The following is a 24,180-nucleotide window of genomic DNA, read 5'->3' as shown; positions in this document are numbered from 1 at the left end:
AAATTGAGGTAGATATAGATTTCAATTCATTGGAAAAGGATCTGGGGGTTTCAGAGGAAACAGCTCAATATATACACATATGTACACATAATACATACTTACATATGTGGGTGTGTGTGTGGGTGTGTTTAAAGTAAGTGTGTAAGTCCAACTCTTTTTCTTAGTTTGGGTATTTTTTTTTCTGTCCCTCATGCCTAGAATGATCTATCTCCTCATCTCTGCCTCCTGGCTCTCCTGACTTTTCTGTAGTTCCCAGTAAAGTATTTCTTGTATATAAAGACTTTCCTATTCCTCAAAATCCTAATGTTATTGCTTTGTTAATTATTTCTTACTTATTCTGTAGATGGCATGGTTTTACATATCTATTTGCTTTGGGGGTCCTCTATTAAATTGTAAGTTCTTTGAGGGAAAACAGCTATGTTTACCTTTCTTTCTATCCCTAAAACTTAACACACTTCCTGGCACAAAGTAATATTAATTGACTGATTGATTCTTCATATGTTTGTACATAGGAAATGGTAATAACCTCTCTCAGTTTAACAAAAAAAAAAAATACAGGAGAATGTATATTTTATACCTTTTCCCATGACTAATTTGTGAGACTAATTTCATTCTAAGTATAGAACATTTAGTACTATACTTTAATTTTAATCCCATGTAAAATTCTAGAATGCATTATTCAAAAATTGTTATGTTAAAAAAATGATCATAAGGAAAACAATGATTACAAAACTATGGCTTCATCAAAAACAAAACTTCCTCTAGCTGATTTTATGGTCACTGCAATACCCTGAAGCAATGCTGTCAGACTGGTGAAGCTGTTTATTAGATATTGGTTGTGAGAGTTCTTAGAGTAAAATTATTTCTTTAGTAGTCTAAGTTGCAAGAATCCAATCTCATTATAAACTGTAGTATATAACATAATGGGACTAGTCACTGCTGAAGAGATGATTGTCAGCATGCACTCCTACTAGTTTCATTGAAGCTACATTGCCATGGAAGGCAGCAAAAACAAGAGCAAAGTTTCTCCATGCTGTAAATGAGAAGTAATCATGAAATTAAGGAAGTTGGAATAAACTTCTGTAGTGACCACATTAAATTCATTCATGGAAAATATTATTGTTATATATTTCAAGTGGCTATTCAGTCTCTGCTTGACATTTCTATGATAACCATTACCTTCCCAGGTATCCAGTCCCACTTTTAGAGAGATCTAATTGTCAAAAAATTTCATGTTAGTCCAAATTTACTTCTTTTCAATTTCTAGCCATTGTACCAAATTATGACATTTAGGGTCAAAAGCAACCTGGCTACTCCTTGTCCTCCAAGATAGCCTTTCAAATACTTGATCACAGAGCTAGTAAGTATCTGGATCTGGAATCAGGAAAAGAGACTTCTAAAAATCCAGCCTCAGATACTTACTAGCTTTGTGATCCTGGTCAAGTCACTTAACACTAGTTTTTTTCAGTTTCTTCATCTGTAAAATGAACTGGAAGAGGAAATGATGAATGACACCAGTATTTTTACTGAGAAAATCCAAAAAAAGCTCATGAAGAGTAAGACACAATTGAATATGACAAAACAAAAAATGGAAATTAAAAAAAAAAAACACTCCTATCTCCTATTCTCAACACTCAATTAGTTAACTATATTGCAACTATATAGCACTAAGATATAGACTTTATATATCTATTAGCACTAGATATAGGCAAGCTATTGTTATTATTACCATTATTACTACTGCTACTATTAAGAAAAGATTTCTTAAGTCAATTATGTATTCTTTGGAGTAGAAAAAGGATCATAAAATAGTTGATTCTACAAGATCTTAGAATTTGTTTCCAAAATTCAAGAGCCAGAGATAGAACAGGCATAACTTCCTTATGAAATTGCCTACAGTTTTAAGAGAGTAAATCTCCCAACTGGCTATAGTAATGGATCATCATTTAATTTCCATAGTTATTGGCCAAGTTACCATGTCAGCCAAACAGTGCCAGCTGGAGCAATCTTCCATTTCATATTAAATAGCACTTTGGGGCTGGTTTAAAAGAGTCAGGTGTGCATTTCCTTATTTCCTTGGTCTGTTTGCAAGCAAGGTTCTTTTGCACAGAAGTCATTAGCATTTTATTTTAAATGTCCCTAAGTTACATTGAGCACCTGAGCAAAGAAAAACGAATCCAGTCAGAACCTTAATTACTAACAGTAAGTAGTAATACAGATTTTCTCCCCATGGCTGGGGTCACATTTATATACTAACATTAAATCCAAGACACTATAGTCATGTTTTTCCCTTTAATCACATTCACTGCTGATCCAAAGAGTAATTGAACACATATAGTTGCTGTAACTTTGTAACATATTACTAGTGATGATTTTTTTTCTGAGAGAAATATTGTAAAAATTCATTAAGACAAGTAGGATAAAAAAAAAATAGATGAAAAGAATTAAGTTGAGTCAGCAAGCATTTGCTAAGTGCTTTCTCTGTGCTAAGCATTGTGTTAAATTTTGGGGATACAAAGAAAAGCAAAATTTACTCCCAACTTTCAAGGAATCTATAAGTTGATGTGGGAGACAATATGCAAACAGCTTTGTAGTAAAAAGATATAAACATAATAAACTGGAGATCATCAGTAGAAGGAAAAGAAAGAAAGGAAAGCCTTTTCATGGAAGGGGGGATGCTAACTGAAATTTGAAGAAAGGTAGGAGATTGTTATGAAGAGGGACAGAATTATAAGTTTGGAAAATAACCATGAAGTTGGGAGGAAGAGGGTCTTGTGTGATGAGTAGCAAGACCAATTTATTTTTATTAAAGCCTTTTATTTTCAAAACATATGCATAGATAGTTTTCAGCATTCACCCTCGCAAAAACTTTTGTTCCATTTTTTTTTTCTTCCTTGCTTCTCCCTACCCCCTACCCTAGGTGGTAAGCAATCCAATATGTGTTAAACATGTGCAATTAAGAAGACCAGTTTCACTGGATTGCAGAGTATGCAAAGGAGAATTAATTGTAAGAAGACTGGGATGATATAAAAGGATTATGGTAACTGGAATAGTGAACAGATTTAGAAACCATAAAAGAATTTCCCACAGTTCAGTATTACACAAAGACTATGTAATATAAATTTGTGGTCAATCCATTTATCCTGGTTTTATGTTTTTCTCTAGTTTTGTTCAGTAAGTTTTGAGTAAGATTAAAGGTAACACATAGTGAGAAAATTCCAAGGCTTGGTAAGACAAAATCAGTAAAAGAATAATGATCAAGGAACTAAAGAAAATAAGACAATAAAGAATTGAACAATTTGACTAGCAGTCAAAATGAGGAAGAGATTAAAGTACAGCCAATGATAAAGTGATGATCTGGGAACGAACTGAAGAGTGGAGAGATCAGAGATCAAGGTGAATTGAAAATTAAGATTAAGGCTTGCAAAGCAGAAGTTGAGATGGAAAGACAGCTAATGATTAACAGATATGGGAAATTTAGATTGAGTTGAAAATATATGAATGAAAAATAATATATAAATAATTCAAATATTGTACTTAAATCCATGAACTTTTGAGCAAACCAGGCCCATTGGGCATATTTGCTATGAAGATATAAAAAACAACATAGAATCAGATAGTGTGGAGAGAGTTTAATAGAAGTCAGAACTGCAATTCTGAGATCACAAATCATAAAAATTAGCTTGTGAGTAGCAATCACAATTAATCAATCAATAATCAGTTATTCCTCATTTTCTCTGCGCTGGGTGCTATGTATAAACACTGATCATACTGAATAAAGAAAAGGTAAAAACGTTTTTGTCCTCAAGGCTCTCATACTGGAATGGGGAAGAAAACATATATAAATGAGAATATACTATTAGAAATGATAAATGGAATGAAATATTAGCGAAGATGGCACTAGCAATTGTGGGGACTAGTAAGGATGTGGAAAAATTTGAATTTGCACTGAATTTTTAAGTAAGCCAGGGCTCCTGAAAGTCAGTTGTTGGAAAGAAAAACATTCCAATTACATAGAATAGTCATTGAAAATTTATTGAGATGGTATTGATAGTCTTATGTGGGCATATGCTGAGGACCCCAACAGAGTTACATCATGGAGTTTGTGGAGGATAATAGAATGTAAGAAGCTCAAAGAGATAGAAAAAGACTCTTTGTGAGGAGCATTGAATGTCAAATAAAATATCATATTTAATTATAGAAGTGATAGGGAGCCAATGCAAGAGGATGAGATGGTAATATGGTAAAAACTAAACTTTAGGAAAATCACTAGCATTTCAAGAGAGGATGAAGTAGCCTAGTTAGACTTGGGTCAAGAAGGCTAATTAGAATCCTATTGCAGCAATTCAGGTGAGACTTATTGAAGGTCTGAACTGAGAAATAGGATACATATATAAGTGGGAAATAAGGTGTATGTGGGAGATGTTATAGGGAAAGAAATGACACGCTCTGCTAATCAATTACCTATGTGAGGAAATTAAGAGAGTAGATTTAAAGTTGACAGCAAGGTTGAAAAACTGATTGAGTGGCAGGATAATAGTATAGAAGTTGGAAAGTTCAGAATAGAGGAGAATTTTAGCAGAAAAGTAATAACTTCTGCTTTGGCTTTATTGAGTTTGAGGTGCTTATAAACTCTGTAGTTGGGATTGTAAAATAGGCATTATGGGATGGGACCTCCCCCCCTCCTTCTTTAGTCATATATGATTGTTTGTGACTACATTTGGAGTTTTCTTGGCAAAGATATTGGAGTCATTTGTCATTTCTGTTTCTGGCTCATTTGACAGATGAGGAAACTGAGGAAAACCTAAAGTAACTTAACCAGAGTCACACAGCTAGTAAGTGTCTGAGATTGAATTTGAACTCAGAATGATGAATCTTGCTGATTCTAGGTCTGGAACTATATCCATTTGTAGTAAACACTGTAGTATTTATCTAAAGAAGAGACTAGGGTTGGATAAATAGATATGAGAATCATTTGGAGAGAGATTAGAATTGAACTTAGTGTAGCCATTAAGACTAAGGAATACCTATGCTGTCCATAACAAGATTCCATTTTCATTTTGACTTCTAGTTATATAGTCAGGATGAATGTACTCTCCAGAAGTTTTTAACATACCCTTTATAATATTTATTTTTACATATCTCTATATACTTTGTTTCCTCCAGGAAAAAGTAGTAGCAGTAACAACAATGAACTCCAAGGCAGGTATTGTTTTCATTCCTGTTTTCATATCTGGAGGACTTAGTATTTTCTTTTACAAAAGGTGGGCACATAATATCTATATTAACTGAATTTAATACAACAGCAGAAGAGATAAATACTGGAATGAACTAAAGTTTAATGACACTGACAAAATGGACATTCCATACATTGTGGTGGGTGTCCATCATTAAGCTTGTAAGTGCCAGAAATTAGTCTGTTCTCCATCACTACAAAGGATAGCCTATTTTAAAGGGTGCGGTGTGGATGGAAGCATAGCTGGTGAAACTCTATAACTGTTTATTTCATATTGATTTCATTTCCATAAATGTCAAGAGTGTATTAGTTACAGCATCTTCAGAAATGAAAATGTGGAAACTGGCTCTGATGATAATGAAATTTTGCAGGTATAATCTATTCAATAATCATTTGTCTTTATTTCTACACACTTTACCAGTACTATATTCATATTATGCAAGCAGTTTGACTCCTTGTGATAAAGGCTGTCTATAAATATAGATTTTACAATGCTGTTTCTGAAAATAGTGAATTCACTTTCATCTTTGAAAATGGGATTATGCCTAGAGTCTACCATGTGTCCCAAGAGGACTTCCTGTAGAGATAAAGAAATATCAGATCCATTAAAAACTCATTGAAACAAGGTAGTACTTTATATGTCATGTGTCTGCATATTTTAAAGGAAATTAAATGATTGGGGGGTTATTACATATTATAAGAAATCATTGCATTTCTTATTCATAGTAAATAGCAAACCTTCAGGTCATTATCATTAGCAGTAGCAGCAGCAGCATCTATTCTTTGTGATATTTTTGATTTAGATACTTTTAATTCCAAAAGCATCATTTTCCCCTGATTAATTTGTTGAAGTACTATTCACTTGTTAAAATACACCGCAAATCTAATCTTTTCTATGAGGCCCATCCTGATTCCTCTCTCCTATCTCCATTGGCAACCTACTTCCATTTAGATTTCATATAGCCATTTGTTTTGTAATTCTTGAATGCATCACTAAACAGAAAGATGTCTAATAATGATGTGATTAGCCAATGCAGTTAACAGAAAATCTATTTTAAAAAATAAATTAAATGATGTGCTGGCAAAAAGGAGCATATAAAGCAATAATATATTAATATCTTATTTGCCTATTGGATAAGCTGCATGAAATCTTTATCTTAATAGATGAGACTATGCATGGATTGATAAATCTGGCATCAAGAAGCACTGAGTTCAAGGTCATCTAGATAGTGCAGTGGAGAGAGCACCAGTCCTATATTCTAGAGGACCTGAATTCATTCCAGCTCAGACACTTAACACTTACTAACTTTGTGACAGTTGGGGCAAGTCACTTAACCCAAATTGACATATAGACACATATACAGAGAAAAAAAAAGAAAAGATCTGAGTTCAAGTACTATTTCACATACTCACTAGCTATGTTATTCTGAAAAAGTCACTTATTATCTCTTTGTCTGAGTTTCCTCATCTATACAATGAAGATAATAAAAACATATTTCTCCCAGAATTGTTGTAATGATAAAATGAAGCAATATTTCTAAGCTGTTATGCAAATGAAAAGTTGTTTATTATTACTACTATTATTATTATTAATCTATGCCTGGTATTTCCCACAGTACCAATCATAGCACTCTGAACATATGATACTTAAGATATATTTGTTGCTAATATGACAATGAAGAGAGTTTACTTTGAAATATTCAAGTGATATCCTGTGTTATATTATGGATTGTCAGCAGATCATGGAAGATCTTAAGTATTAGTTAAAGGAAGGAAGGAAGGAATTAAGGAAGGAAGGAAGGAAAGAAGGAGGGAAGGAGGGAAGGAAAGAAGGAAGGAGGGAAGGAAGAAGGGAAGGAGAAGAGGGAAGGAAAGAGGGAAAGAAGGAAGGAAGAAGGGAAGGAAGAAAGGAAGGAAGGAAAGAGGGAAGGAAGGAGGGAAGGAAAGAGGAAAGAAGGGAGGGAAGGAGGGAAGGAAGGAGAGAAAGAAGGAGGGAAGGAAGGAGGGAAGGAAGGAAGGAGGGAAGGAAGGAGGGAGGGAAGGAGGGAAGGAAGGAGAGAAAGAAGGAGTGAGGGAAGGAGGGAAGGAGGGAGGGAGGGAGGAAAGGAAGGAAGGAAGGGAGAAAAAGGGGGAGGAAGGAAGCTTTTATTAAGTGACTACTTTGTGTCAGGCAGTGTGCTAAATGCTTTACATATATTTCATTTCATGCTTACTGCAACTCTGAAGGGTAAGTGTTGTTATTATTATATTATATATATATGTATATATATATATATATATATATATATATATATATATATATATTTACAGTTGAAGAAACTGAAGCCAAGGTTAAGTAAATCCTTTGATCTTTGTAGATATTCATTTCCTTATCTGTAAAATGAGAAAATTAACTTAAAGGTGAAACTGAGAGAGGTTATGATTTGCCCAGTAATATAGCTTTTGTCTGAGATCAGATTTGAACTCAGATTCTTTTGACACTGGGCCAAGCACTCCACTCAAAGGAGTCAAAAATTTATTCAATAGAAAATTGGCAACTATTGAAGATGTATCAGAAGAGAAGTCACTTGCCAAGATCAATATGTAACAGGGAGGTGATGAGTGGAATTTCTGCTGGGGCCTGATTCCCCTTTTGTGACTAGGACCTGAATGTTTCTTGATTTCTTTCTTTTTACTCCCCTGCATATCTCTCATTCTTTTATCCAGCTACTTCAAAAATCAATTAGTCCACATAATAGTGAATAATGAGATCAATTTACTTAAAATTACATTGTGACATCAGAAAAATACAATGCAAAAAGTATCCTCAACATCCATGCATGGCTCAAGGAACCTACTTCCCAACACTAAAGATGTCTCTTGTCTGTCTGATCTACAAACTAAACCTTCCCTCTATGGTTAATTTAGGCAGTGTAGAACTGTTAAGATTAGCAACTTGCCCATTAATAGGGAAAAAGAATGTCTTCAAGATTAAGAAATTATTAATGATTGAGTTATCTCAATTCAAGGTTCTCTTACATTACATAAAAGGTACAGTATACCTAGGACTTGAACAATATTGAGTATCTCTAGCAGTTCCTGAGAACTTTAGGGAACAATGATCATTCTGGCTCAGTAAAATATGGAAAAAGTTCCATAAAGCTACTTTAGACTTTGCTGGTCCCTATCCCAAAGCTAATGTATTGGAGTACAACTTCAAAGATATTCCATTCACAGAAAGCATGCTCTCCTTCATTGTGTGTGGGTTTTTTTTTTTTTTCTGTATTAATTTCAATCCTGATGTCACTTTTTACCTGCAGGGACTTTTCCACAGTGGAGAATTTTCTCTGATGTCCATTGAACATGGAACGTATTGTTCTGTACTATGCCAGTATTGAATAAGTGTCCATGAACAGCAAGAGTCTGGTTCAGATATTACTTGAGAATTTCTTTTTGTTAGGGCAGGGAGCAGTTCAAAGCATTGGCTCACCATCTCCCTAAAAATGAATGAAAGACATACTTGAGATAAATTTAGGATAATCTTGATGAAAAATGCATGTGACTGGAACAAGGCATTTCAACTATACTATTTACTCCTTAACAATGAATTAAAGACATACTTAAGGTAAATATATTGTTATGATAATTTCTCCTATTTATAATTCTGTTTTGATAAGTACCTTGGTTTTGATAGTTAAGGTGAATACTGAAATATCAAAATATGGTTTGTGCTTTAACCTTAGAAAGTATATAATGTCACCTGAAGGTAGTTAGTGATGATGTTACATCATCACTATATATACTTTATATAGCTTAAAAGGTATATAAACCCTAGCTCTCAAATTAATACATAGAGATTGCAAAACATATCTTTTACCTGGCCTGGGATATTCATTTCAGTTTCACTCTCTCAGTTTTCACTGGAGCTGGACTCTGGTAGTGTTTATTCCAGACAATCAAGGAATATATTTCCTGGGTTCTAAAATAGCATAGAAATATAGTAATCTTCAAAGAGGTTTGTTTCTTGCATTGATATGAAGATTATTATGGCAGAGATATGAACTGTACATTGAAATAGTGAGAAAATAAAGAAAAGAATAACTATCATCAGGCTCTTTCAACAGTTTAGATCAATGATGATGTATTAGGCTGTATTAGACTGATGACAGTGGAAATATAGAGAAGAGAGCAACTGTAAAACATGTTGTAGAGGTAGTAGACATTGATAATTGGTTATTCATGGACTGTGGAAAGTAAAGGAATATGGGTATCAAAGATAACCTCAACATTATGATTGTGAAAAACTGCGGGAGTTGAAGTACCATGTAGACAAAGATAGTAATAATATGTATAGGAAAAAAAAAGATAATAAGCACCATATTTTGATATTTTGAGTTAGAGATGTGCAGACATTTTTCTTTTTCATATGACTATGATATATGATAAGTTGAATTGCTTTTGACCAGCTCCTTAATAGCCCTCAAAAGGATACTGAGATCCATATTCCTCTGCCTTTGGTATAATGTTTGACAGAATGGACTTTCCTGAAGCTGCAACTTGGACCTAAGGAATTATTCATGCACAAAGATGTTGAATAATGATGGTGATTAACCATAGTGCTTCACAGAAGTTTCATCCACACAAATGAAAGGAAATGATATGATGCCAAGAGGTAGAAAGTATGAAGATTTCTGAGCCACTTCATTGTTGGACATGTGTAGGAGTTTGTACAGTGTAGTTTTCTGAAGCATTAATTAATATTTCAAAGATGGAACCGCAAAACATCCCTCAAGCAGCTGATTGCCTTTTTTAAAGTCCTTTGTCTTTGCTCAGTTAGATCTACAAATAGTAAATTACTCAGTTCACAATTCATCATATGCTAGATTTCTGCCCAGAATACGCTGGTAGGCAGAAAAGGTAGGTCAAGTATGCATTCTAGGGCATACAGGAAAGCAATTTATATTTGCATTTTAAAACACGTAATTCTTATAATAATTTCTAAATAATTTTCCCTAGCTTTTTCTTACATCTTAGACAGAATTTTTTTTGGTATTGATTTCTATATGTAAAAAACAAACAATAAAACAGAAAAAACAAGCAAAAACCCAGACCATTTAAATAAGAGGATAAGAGGAGGAAAAAGATTGTGATGATAGCAAAAGTATCTTTAGGGTGAAAATAGTGGGGTTTTGTTTTTCTTTTTTTTTTTTAAGGCTTTTTTGGTTGTCTTTTTCTACTTCTGCAATAAAGGAAATATTTTGCCTTGGTTTTTCCTAATAGGTCTTACTTGTTCTGAATTTTTCATTTTGATTTCCAGTTGTAGAAGGGATATGATGCCTCCTGTTATAATTCTTTTTAAAATGTAGAAACATTTTATCAACTGTAATCTTTCTGGGGTTTTTAAAAATATATTTTAGTCTACTGTAATTTGGCAGAACAAGTTGAATTAGAAGGCAAGTCCTCACCTACTTACAGTAGAAAAAAAGTCCCCTTTTATTTTGGGGAAAATACAGTTTTTTCATATAGTCCCAGATATGGAGCTAAGATTTATGAAAACTCATCTGAAAATCTTGGCCTCGAGCCAATCTGAGGCTCAAAAAGACTCTGATTCACTTCCTATCTATTGGAACTAAGATTCAAAAAATATCTATACCAATTTAAAAAGTTACAAAGTAAAATGTTGCATTCGTATATTAGTTGGTGGACAACATTGAGACTAATGAGCCATTTGGATGTGAAAATTGATGGAACATATATTTTGCTATTTATAGACAGAAAACATATTTTCAGGAGGAATAATTATATATTGTATGAAGGGCATTAGCTGAAATTTTTCACAAGGCTTTTTTTTGGGGGGAGGGGAAATTCATCTCAGAATTGCTTTTCAGTCATTTGTGATCAGGGAAAACAAACACATATACACACATAGTAAAAAGAGCACTTAGGAACTTATGATTCACTTTTAGACAAATCTAGACAAGTACCTTTCTTTGCTGACATATTCATGCAGTCAACTGGGCATCCAGTCTGCTGCTAGGAAGAAAAATAAAATTCATCTTCTTTCAATTAGAAGTTCAAGGGAAAGATGGCTCTGGCTATATCTCAACAGTGAAACAATCTTTAGGGAGTGAGATCAGAAATTAACTTTCCTTGTGCTTTTAAATCCACAGAATGAGCTGCTCCTTCAACCTCAGTCTCTAATAATTTTAATCATGCACACTACTTTACACACCCTGTTATTAAAACCAGTTCATTGTAAAGGAGCATCTGGGATCACATGTCTAATAATAGTGCGCCTAAGGCAGGTTTCAGAGAATGTAATGCAAGTATACAATAGCCATATGAAAATGCTTTAAATCATCAATAATGACCTTGGATTCAGGAAGACTCATCTTCCTGAGTTTAAATTTGACTTTAAATACTTACTATGTGACCCTGAACAAGTCACTAAATCCTATCTACCTCAGTTTCTTAATTTGCAAAATGAGCTAGAGAAGTAAAAGGCAAACCACTACAGCATACAAGCCAAGAAAACTGCAAATGGATTTACAAAGTATCAGACACAATTGAACAATGACAAAAAAAAAAAAAATTCCCCCGTAATTGTCCTTTGATGTCCTGGGAGTTAGATATTTAGATCAAGTATTATATTACTGAAATTTAAAAAAAAATGTGAGAGGGGGTGTTATACTGCAATGCTTACCGGAGAATTGGGCACAAGAATTTGCTACTTGCAGTGAAACATGTCCTCTAGCCCACTGATTTATTTTTCTTAATTCAATTTTATTTTATTTTCTGTTCAGAATTCTCTGTATTTCACTGGGAAATCAAGAAAAATATAACCTCTTTCAAAAACATATCATCAGCCAAAACAAAATCCAAAATTATAAATTATGAATGAGATTAAGGGTGCAAGACCCCACAAAAAACAAAAAAAAATTTACTCATACTTTTTTCTAAGTGTATGTTCCTGCAGGAAATGGGCATAAATTAAACATGCAGGAGCTGGTACAGAAGTGAGAGAGTATGTTTTTATTAATCAACCCCCTCCCATATACCACCCAGTTTCCTCCCAATAATTCCTGATTGATCAATATTCTATTCACAAGCAATGTTCTTTCTCCTTCTTCATGCCCTCCTAGATATGTTCCCCTTCCCTTGTCATGCATCATGTTCAAAGATGGTAGAAAATTCCTCTGATGGAATGTGTTGGTTAACATATAATTAATGTATTAAGCATGGTCATTGCCCATTTGCCTCTGCAAGGTCACTGACCCTGACTAATTTGAACCAAATCTGGGTCTGTGATAAGATTGTGGTTGAAAAAGATCCATGGACTCATTGTTGATTAGTTGAATCCAAATGTTAAACAAATTTATTAATTATTATCATAATTTTAAGAATTTTAGCTCTCTGTAGAAAACAAACAGTTTTGGACTTCCGGCCAAGATGGCAGCAAGGAAGCACAGATGTGTAAGCTCTGTGTTTTCTCTCAGAATCCATCTCATTACAAGCCTCTGAATTAATGCTTGACTGAAAATAAACCCACAAATAGTTACCAAGAGAAGACATCTATGAGATTCGACAGAAAAGGTCTGTTTTTGCTCAAGGGTGGGACAGTTTTAGATCGGTCACAGGCTGAGGGCAGCAGCAGTGAGATCCTGGGAGGCAGCTCACAGCCAAGCAGACCTGAGGGGGGTGGGAGGTGATATCAGCCGCCTCTGTGGGAAGAGCTTTGCTACAGGATTGGATACTTTGCCCTGGCAGCAAGTCAGTAGCCCAGCAGAGAAGCTAAAAACACTGGGGGTGAAGAATACAACCCCAAACAGCTGGAGTTTCCCGAGATCTGCCCACCCCTCCCCCACAGTGTCTCAGCACGCTCTCAGAGTCTCGGAGTGCAGGCGCAGCCCAGTCCTGCTAGTGCCTCGCTGCTGCTGCCCCCACAGTCTATAGAGGAAGCTTGGGAACACCACCCAGCCCATCCCCCCAAAAAAACCAGATTCCATTTGGGTTTTTTCTTTCTTTTTTTCTTTGCTAGTTTGTCTCTGATTCTTCTCTGACAAAATGGAGCAAAAAAATTGAAAAGTACCTTAATGATTCACAGCCTTTATATGGACAGAGAGCAGACTCTAAACCCTGAGAAGACTAAAAACAGACTGTCTACAAGTGAATCCTCACAGGAGGAGATCGGCTGTTCCTCAGCACAGATGAATCTCATAGAAGAAATTAAAAAGGCTCTCACAAGAGAGCTAGAAGAAAGATTGGAAAAGGAGAGGAAGGCTTGACAAGAGAGTTTGAAGAAGTCATCCCACTCACTTAAAGACAGCATGGATAAAGAAATCAAATCCTTGAAAAATAAGATTAGTGAACTAGAAACACAAAATAGCTCTCTAAAAAATAAAATTGGTGAGGGGGCGGAGCCAAGATGGCAGAGAAGACACACGCAACTTCCTAAGCTCTTCTCTTACCCTCTTTATCAATATTATATCGAGCCTCAAAATAGTCTTGACTTTACAATTTAAAGTAAGAAGAGAAAACCCCACCGGCAAGAAAACTGCACCCCAAAAAGGTTGGTTCCGGGGGGGGGAGATCCGGGTAGACTGGGAGGAAATTAGGTTCCCAGGAGGTCTCAAACCGAGGGTGAAGGCAAAGATCTCAGCACAAGCGGCACCCCAACCCCAGTACAGGCCTTGGGGCAGTTGTGATCCGACAGCAGGGAACAGCCCGGGTTGCCTCCAATCTGGCTTGGGGCCCGCTTGGGGCCATAGAGTTTTCCAGGGCCCGAGATAGGCAGGACACGGGCGGGTGGCTTTGCGCGGGCCATCTCAAGTCCCAAAGAGGTCCGGCCTGGGGCAGTGACACTTTACCACTTAGTCTCAGCCCAGGGCAATCCATAAAATCCACTCAGCCCTTGCAGTTTCTAGCTCGGCCAGTGCTGAATCCATTTCCCTGTAAAGGAAAACCTCCCCGAGCACCCCATACCTCAGAGCCTAAATCGGTTTATCTTTCCCCTGCTCTGCAGAGGAAGCTGGTAACCCCTTGCCTGGGAGACCTACTCTAAAAAGGCTTTAAAATATGAATAAAAAGATGAAAAGAACAATCGACAGCTTCTATGCAGAAAAAAAACAGGTCAGCAAACCTGAAGAGACCCCAGCAAAATGCATCAGACTGTCCTCCACATAATGCTCTCAAAGGAAAGGCCATTAAAAGCCAAAAGAGGTTGAAGATAAAGGGGAAAGGAAAGAGGCCTTAAAGAGCAAACAACTTCCCTGAAATTGGGAAGAAAGTTAAAATTCCCGAAGTAGGGAAAAATGGTGAATTGGAAAATAAAAAAATCTCAGGAAAGTAAGAATTGTGAATTGGAAAATAAAGAATTCACGAAAGTAGGATTTTGAATTGGAAAACAAAGAACCTCAAGAAAGTGGATCTGTGAATTAAAAGAAAAATAACATAAAAAAAAAAATTAGTGAAATGGAAAAAAAATTCCAAGACCAAAACAAAAAAAACCAATTGGAATATACAGAAAGAAGTAAAAAAGTATTGAAGAAAATAATTTTTAAAAATAGAACTGAACAATTGAAACAATGATTCATTGAGACAGCAAGAATAGTCAAGCAAAAAAAAAAAAAATGACAAACTGGAAAAAACCAAATTATCTACTTTTAAAAAAGACAGACTTGGAAAAATAGATCAGGAGAGATAATCTGAGGATTATTGATTTCTGAAAACCTTGATGAAAAAAAAGAGCCTAGATATATTTTTACAAGAAATCATCAAAGGAACTGCCCTGTTAAAATGTGGTAAAATAATTGAAAGAATTCATCGAAACCCTTCTGAAAGAAACCCCAAAATAAAACCCAAGGAATATTGTGGAAAATTTCAGAACTATCAGATTAAGGAAAAAAATTTTCAAGCAGCCAAAAAAAACCATTTAAATACCGAGGTTACAATAAGGATCACCCAAGATCTGGTGCCTCTCATTAAAGGAAAGAAGGGGCCTGGAATATGATATTCCGAAAGGCACAAGAAGTTGAGATGCAGCCAAGAATAAACACCCAGTGTGACATTTTCTCCAGGAAGAAGATGGAATTTAATGAAACAAATGAATTCCATTTGTTTCTGAAAAAAAACCAGAACTAAACAAAAAATTTGACTCCAAGAATAGAACCAAGAGATGGAAAAGGTAAAATAACCTTGAGAATTGTTTTCTGTTGTGGATATACAAAAAAGAATAATGTTAATTTGATTTAAATTTAAAAAAGGGAAGTAGATATGGAAAAAGGGATGATGGCAGAACAAGGTGGGAAGGAGGGATAAAAAGAGGGAAACCAATCCCACAAAGAGGCTAGCTGGGAAACCACATCTGAGGGAATTTAGAGGGGGAGGAACAGTGTGAATCTTTCCCAGAGTTGGCTCAAAAGATAAAATAATTGAATTTGTTTTAGAAAAATTCTCTTTTGCCCCATTAAAAAACTGGGAGAGGAAAAAGGAAAAAAAAAAATAATAAAAGGAAGGGGAAAACCGGGGGGAGGGAGGGATTATAAAGAGGATTATCGTAAAAGAGGGGAAAAGGGGGAAAAGAGGGTTGGGGGAGAAGAATGTAAAAAACGGGGAAGGATGGGGAAATTGAATTTAAGGGAATGGAAACCCCATGAGGGGAAAGAGGAAAGGGGGATAAATAAACCCTCAATATTTTTTAAAGAAAAAAACAGGGGAAATAAGGGGGGGGAAAAATTTATTTATGGAAAAAGGGGAGCCCCTTAAGATCAAGGGTTTGAAATTGGAATTAACTCCCCGTGGGGAAGAAAAAAGGAAATTAAAAACATATATGCACCAAGTGGTATGGCACCCCAACTTCCTAAAAGGAGGTTAAGAGAGTTGCAAGAAGAAAAGAAAAAAACTGTAAAGTAGGAGATCTCAACCTTTGCACCTCAGAATTAGACAAACAAACCACAAAACAAATAAGAAAAAATTAAAGAAGTAAAAAATATTAGAAAAATTATTATGTTGGATCTTTGGAGAAAATTGAATGGAGATAGGGGAATATCTTTCTTCCAGTTCATGGAACCTATTCAAAATTGACCATATATTGGGACATAAAGACCTCAAAATTAAATGCAAGGGCAGAAATATAAATGCTTTTTTCAGATCGTGATGCAATAAAACTACATTCAACAAAAAAGTTAGGGAAATAGACCAAAAGTAATTAAACTAAACAATTCATCTTAAAAAAATGATTGGGTGAAGCACAAATTATAGATACAATTAATAATTTCACTAAGATTGACAATGATGGACATCATAAAAATTTGTGGGATCAGAAAGGGTAATAAGAGGGAATTTTATATCCTTAGAGGCTTACTTGAATAAAAACAGAGAAAGAAAAGATTAATGAATTGGGTTGAACTAAAAAAAACTTAAAAAGACCAAATTAAAAACCCCCAATCAAATACTAAATTGGAAATTTAAAATTAAAAGGAGAAATTAAAAAATATTGAAAGTAAAAAAAAACTATTGTAATTAATAAAACTAAGAGTTTTCTTGAAAAAGCCAAAAAAAGATGCCTTTGGTAAACCTGATTAGAAAAAGGAGGGAGGAAAATGAAATTATAGTCTTAAAAAATGAAAAGGGGCTTTCCACCAATGAAGAGGAAATTAGAGAAATAATAAGGAGTTATTTTGCTCAATTTGAATAAATTTGATAACCATGAAATGGATGAACCTCCAAAAAATACAGACTTCCCAGACTAACAGAGGGAAGAAGTAAATTGTTGAATATCCCATTTCAGAAAAAGAAATAGAACAGGCAATTAAACAACTCCCTAAGAAAAAACCCCAACCAGATGGATTTAATGTGAATTTTTCCAAACATTTAAAGAACAATTGGCCCCAAGTATATAAATTATTTGATAAAATAGGGAATGAAGGATCCACCAAATTCCTTCATGACCGACATGGTATGATACCAAACCGGGTGGCTGAGAACAGAGAAAGAAAATTATAGACCAATTCCCCAATGAATATTGATGCTAAAATCTTAAAAAGATATTAGCAAAAAAGACCGAAAATCATCTCCAAGATAATACACCATGATCAAGTAGGATTTATACCAGGAATGGGGCTGGTTCAATATTAGAAAACTATCAATATAATTGGCCATGTTAAAACCAAATTAACAAAAAACCATATGATCATCTCAATAGATGCAGAAAAAGATTTGATAAAATCCAACATCCATTCCTATTAAAAACATTGGAGTATAGGAATAAATGGACTTTCCTTAAAAAATCAGCAGCATCTATTTAAAACCATCGGTCCAATTATGGAAACGAAATTCCCAAAAGATCTGGAGGAAAAAGGTTGCCCACTATCCCGTTACTATTTTAAATTGTTTGAAACGCTAGTATGAATAAGAGCTGGAAAGAGAAAAGGAATAAGAATAGGCAATGGGAAACCAAATTATCACTTTGCCGATGACATGATGGTATATTAGAGAACCCAGAGATTCTGCTAAAAGTTATTAGAAATAATCCACAACTTTAGCAAAGTTGTTGGTTATAAAAAAAACCCACATAAGTCATCAAAATTTTTATATCACTAACAAAACCAACATGAGTTACAAAGAAAATTCCATTTAAAGTAACACTGATAATATAAAATTTTAGGAATCTATCTGAAAAGGGAAAACGAAACTTTATGAAAAATTACAGACCACTTTTCCACAAATTAAGTCTGATCTAACCAATTGAAAAAATATTAAATGCCTTGGATAGGGAGAAATATAATAAAGATGACAATATTACCTAAACTAATCTATTTATTTAGCGCATACCAATGACTCCCAAAAAACATTTTAATGACCTAGAAAAAAAAAAAGTTCATATGGAAAAACAAAAGGTCAAGTTTAAGGGAATTTGAAAAAAAATCAAATGATGGTGGCAACTACCAGACAAAAATATTATAAGCAGGCCAAAACTATTTGGATTGTGGAAAGATTAGTTGATCAGTGGAATAGTTGGGTTCGGGAAAAAACAGTCAACAAAATACAACCTAGTCTTGACAAACCCAAAATCCCACGGGATAAGAACCTACTGTTTGATAAAAATTGTGGGAAAATTGGAAACAAATGGCAGAAACTAGGGCATTGATCCATACTTAACGCTGTACACCAAGATAACAAAATGGGTTCATGACCTAGGCATAAAAAATGAATATTTATAAATTAAGGAACACAGGATAGTTTACCTCTCAGACCTGTGGAAGGGGGTCTTTAAGACCAAAGCAGAACTAGGATACGATCACAAAATAGAAAATTTTTGATTATACCAAACTGAAATTTTTTGTACAAACAAAAACCAGAAAATTAGAAGGAAGCAAAAAAGGGAAAATATTTTTACAGCGGTTCTGATAAAGGCCTCATTTCCAAAATATATAGAGAATTAACTCTAATTTAAAAAAACGCCATTCTCCAATTGAAAAAATGGTCAAAGGATAGAACAGAAATTTTGATAAGAAATTAAACATTTTTCAATGAAAAGATGCTCCAAGTCATTATTAATCAGAGAAATGCAAATTAAGAGAACTCTAAATTTAACTACACACCTGTGATTGGCTAAATGACAGGAAAAAAATGATGATTTTGAGGATGGGGGAAAACTGGGACATTGATTCATTGTTGGTGGAGTTTGGAACGAATCCAACCATTTTAGAGTAGTTTGGAACATGCTCAAAAGTTATCAAACTGTGCCCCTTTGATCCAGCAGTGTTACTACTGGGATTATATCCCAAAGAGATTATAAAGAAGGAAAGGGACCTGTATGTGCACGAATGTTTGTTGGGGCCCTTTTTAGTGGTAGAAACTGGAAACTGAATGGATGTCCATCAGTTGGAGAATTTGAATAAATTGTGGTTATGAAAATTATGGAATATTACTGTTCTGTAAAAATGACCAACAGAATTTCAGAAAGGCCTGGGAAGACACACGAACGATGCTGGAGGAAATGAGCAGGGGGGATATTAATACCAACAGCAATATAGATGATGACCAGTTCTGATGGATCAGGCCATCCTCAGAACGAGATAACCAAATCTTTCTAAGGAGCAGAAATGAACTGAACATATACCCAGAAAAGAACTTGGGAGATGACTAAAACCATTACATTGAATTCCCAATCCTTATTTATGCACACCTGATTTTGATTTCCTTCACAAGCAATTGCCAAAATTCAGAGTCTGATTCTTTTTGTAAGCAAAATAAGTTTTGGTCATGTATACTATTATGATCGTTATATTTTAAATATTTAACATCCACTGGTCATCCCCAAGGGAGGGGGTGGGTGGGGTAAAGGGAAAATTGAAAAGAGGTTTTAAAATTTTTAATGCTGTAAAGTTACTCATGTATATATCCTGTAAATAAAAGGCTATTAAATAAAAAAAAAAAAAAGGAAATTAAAGTAATGCAAAAAATAAATCAATAAAAAAGATTTTAAAAAAGAAAAAAAAAAATTGGTGAAATGGAAAAAAAAATTCCATAGAACAAAACAACACAATTGGACAATTAGAAAAAGATATAAAAAAGTGAGTGAAAAAAACACTTCACTGAAAATCAGAATAGAACAAATGGAATTGCATGACTCGAGGAGACAACAAGAATCAGTCAAGCAAAACAAAAAAAAAAAAAAATCAAACAATGAAGAAAAATGTGATATACCTTCTTGGAAAAACAACAGACCTAGAAAATAGGTCTAGGAGAGACAATCTGAGAATTATTGGACTCCTTGAAAAATATGATGAAAAAAAGAGCCTGGACATTATTTTCCAGGAAATTATCAAAGAGAACTGCCCAGAAGTCATAAAAACAGAGGGGAAAATAGACATTGAAAGAATTCATTGATCACCTACTGAAAGGGATCCTAAAATCAAAACACCAAGAAATATAGTGGCCAAATGCCAGAATCCCCAAACGAAGGAAAAAATACTCCAAGCGGCTAGAAAAACCCAATTCAAATATAGAGGAGCCACAATAAGGATCACCCAGGATCCCGCAATATCCACATTAAAAGATCAAAGAGCCTGGAATATGATATTCTGAAAGGCTAAGGAACTTGGTATGCAACCCAAAATAACTTACCTGGTCAGAATGAGCATGTTTTTCCAGGGAAGAAAATGGTCATTCAACAAAATAAGCAAATTCCACCTATTTTTGATGAAAAAACCAGAACTTAACAAAAAGTTCCATCTACAAATATAGAACTCAAGAGAAACCTGAAGAGGTAAAAAGAAATCTTGGGAACTGTATTTCTGCTGTATAGATATATAAAGAATACATATATACCTTGTTCTAGAAACTAGAGGTGGAAAGGACATTGTATGAGAAAAAGGGTAAAGTGGGGGTACTACATCTCATGAAGAGGCAAAGGAAACGTTATATCTGAGAGAAAGAATGGAGGGGGATGAATATAGTGGGTATCTTACTGCCATCAGAATTGGCTTTAAGAGAAAAAATTTTAGACATATTCAATTTATGGTGAAACTTCTCCCACCTCATTAAAAAGTGAGAAGGGAAAAGTGAAAAGGGAAGGAATAAGCTAAGCAGAAGAGAATATGGAAACTGTGAGGGAAAGGAGTAAGATGGGGGAGGAACTCTAAGGCAGGAGGGGAGGGACACTAAAAAGGGAGGGCTGTGAGAAGTAAGTGGTGCTCACAAGTTTAATACTGGGAAGGGGGGGAAGGGGAAAAGAAGGGAGAAAAGCATAAACAGGGATTAACAAGATGGCAAGTAATAGAGAATTGGTAATTTTAACCATAAATGTGAATGGAGTAAACTCTCCCATAAAGAATAAAACAGTTAGCAGAATGGATTAAAAGCCAGAATCCTACAATATGTTGTTTACAGGAAAGACACCTGAAGCAGGGAGATACATGCAGAGTAAAGGTAAAATGCAGGAGCAAAATCTACTATGCTTTAGGTGAAGTAAAAAAAAAAAAACAGGGGTAGCCATTCTTACCTGAGATCAAGCAAAAACAAAAATTGATCTAATTAAAAGAGATAAGGAAAGGCACTATAACTTGCTAAAGGGTAGCATAGATAATGAAGCAGTATCAATATTATATATATATATATATATATATATATATATATATATATATATACACCAAGTGGTGCAACATCTAAATTCTTAAAAGAGAAATTAAGAGAGCTGCAAGAAGAAATAGACAGCAAAACTATAATAGTAGGAGATCTCAACCTTGGACTCTCAGAGTTAGATAAATCAAACCACAAAATAAATAAGAAAGAAGTCAAAGAGGTAAATAAATACTAGAAAAGATAGATCTCTGAAGAAAATGAAATGGAGACAGAAAGGAGTACACTTTCTTTTCAGCAGTTCATGGAACTTATACAAAAAGAGAACATATATTAGGACATAAAAAAACTCAAACTCAAATGCAGTGAGGTAAAAATAGTAAATGCATCCTTTTCAGACCATGATGCAATAAAAACTACATTCGACAAAAAGCCAGGGGAAAGTAGAGCAAAAAATAATTAGAAACTAAACAATCTCATATGAAAGAATGATTGGGTGAAACAGCAAATCATAGACATAATTAATATGTTCACCCAAGAAAACAACAATAATGAGACATCATACCAAAATGTTTGGGATGCAGCCAAAGCAGTAATAAGGGGAAATTTCATATCCCTAGAGGCCTACTTGCATAAAATAGAGAAAGAGAAGGTAAACGAATTGGGCTTGCAACTAAAAATGCTTGAAAAGGAACAAATTAAAAACCCCCAGTCAAACACTAAACTTGAAATTCAAAAAATAAAAGGAGAGATCAAGAAAATTGAAAGTAAATAAAACTAATGAATTAATTAATAAAACTAAGAGTTAGTTCTATGAAAAAACCAACAAAATAGATAACCCTTACTAAATCTGATTTAAAAAAAAAAGAGGAAAATCAAATTGTTAGTCTTAAAAATGAAAAGGGAGAACTCCCCACTAATGAAGAGGAAATTAGAGCAATAATTAGGAATTGTTTTGCCCAACTTTATGGCAGTAAATTTGACAACTTAAATGAAATGGAAGAATACCTTCAAAAATATAGCTTGCCCAGATTAACAGAGGAAGAAGTAAATATCCTAAACAGTCCCATTTTAGAAAAAGAAATAGAACCAGCTGTTAACCAACTCCCTAAGAAAAAATCCCCAGGACCAGATGGATTTACATGTGAATTCTACCAAACATTTAAAGAACAATTAACTTCAATGCTATATAAACTATTTGAAAAAATAGGGATTGAAGGAGTCCTACCAAACTCCTTTTACGACACAGACATGGTACTGATACCTAAACCAGGTAGGCTGAAAATAGAGAAAGAAAATTATAGACCAATATCCCTAATGAATATTGATGTAAAAATCTTAAACAAAATATTATCAAAAAGACTACAGAAAATCATCCCCAGGGTAATACACTATGACCAAGTAGGATTTCTACCAGGAATGCAGGGCTGGTTCAATATTAGTAAAACTATTACCATAATTGACTACATCAATAACCAAAGTAACAAAAACCATATGATCATCTCAATCGATGCAGAAAAAGCATTTGATAAAATCCAACATCCATTCCTAATAAAAATACTTGGGAGTATAGGAATAAATGGACTTTTTCTTACAATAGTCAGGAGCATCTATTTAAAACCATTAGTAAGCATCATATGCAATGGGGAAAAACTGGAACCTTTCCCAGTAAGAACTGGAGTGAAGCAAGGTTGTCCACTATGACCATTATTATTCAATATTGTATTAGAAACACTAGCCTAGGCAATAAGAGTTGAGAAAGAGATTAAAGGAATTAGAGTAGGAAATGAGGAAATCAAACTATCACTCTTTACAGATGATATGATGGTATACATAGAGAACCCCAAAAATTCTACAAAAAAAGCTTTTAGAAATAATTCTTAACTTTAGCAAAGTTGCAGGGTATAAAAATAAATCCCCATAAATCCTCAGCATTTTTATACATCACCAACAAAATCCAACAGCAGGAGATACAAAAAGAAATTCCATTCAAAATAACTGTTGACAGAATAAAATATTTGGAATCTATCTACCAAAGGAAAGTCAGGAATGAGCAAAATTACAAAAAATACTTTGCACACAAATAAAGTCAGATTTAAATAATTGGAAAATTATTAAGTGCTCTTGGATAGGCCGAGCGAATATAATAAAGATGACAATACTCCCTAAACTAATCTATTTATTTAGTGCTATACCAATCAGACATCCAAGAAAATATTTTAATGCTCTAGAAAAAATAACAACAAAATTGATATGGAATAATGAAAGTTTGAGAATCGCAAGGGAATTAATGAAAAAAAAATCAAATGAAGGTGGCCTAGCTGTACCTAATGTAAAACTATATTATAAAGCAGCAGTCATCAAAACCATTTGGTATTGGCTAAGAAATAGATTAGTTGATGAGTGGAACAGGTTAGGTTCACAAGACAGAATAGTCAACTCTAGCAATCTAGTGTTTGACAAACCGAAAGATCCTAAGTTTTGGGATAAGAATTCATTATTTGACAAAAACTGCTGGGATAACTGGAAACTAGTATGGCAGAAATTAGGCATGGACCCACACTTAACACCGTATACCAAGATAAGATCAAAATGGGTCCATGATTTAGCCATAAAGAGCGATTATTGTAAATAAATTAGAGGAACATAGGATAGTTTATCTCTCAGACCAGTGGAGGAGGAAGAAATTTGTGACCAAAGATGAACTAGAGACCATTACTGATCACAAAATAGAAAATTTTGATTACATCAAATTAAAAAGCTTTTGTACAAACAAAACTAATGCAAACAAGATTAGAAGGGAAGCAACAAACTGGGAAAACATCTTCATAGTTAAAGCTTCTGATACAGGACTCATATCCAACATATATAGAGAATTGACT

The sequence above is a fragment of the Sarcophilus harrisii genome, chromosome 3 (assembly GCF_902635505.1).
Source record: "Sarcophilus harrisii chromosome 3, mSarHar1.11, whole genome shotgun sequence".
NCBI lineage: Eukaryota > Metazoa > Chordata > Mammalia > Dasyuromorphia > Dasyuridae > Sarcophilus > Sarcophilus harrisii.
Note: the sequence above shows the minus strand (reverse complement) of the source record.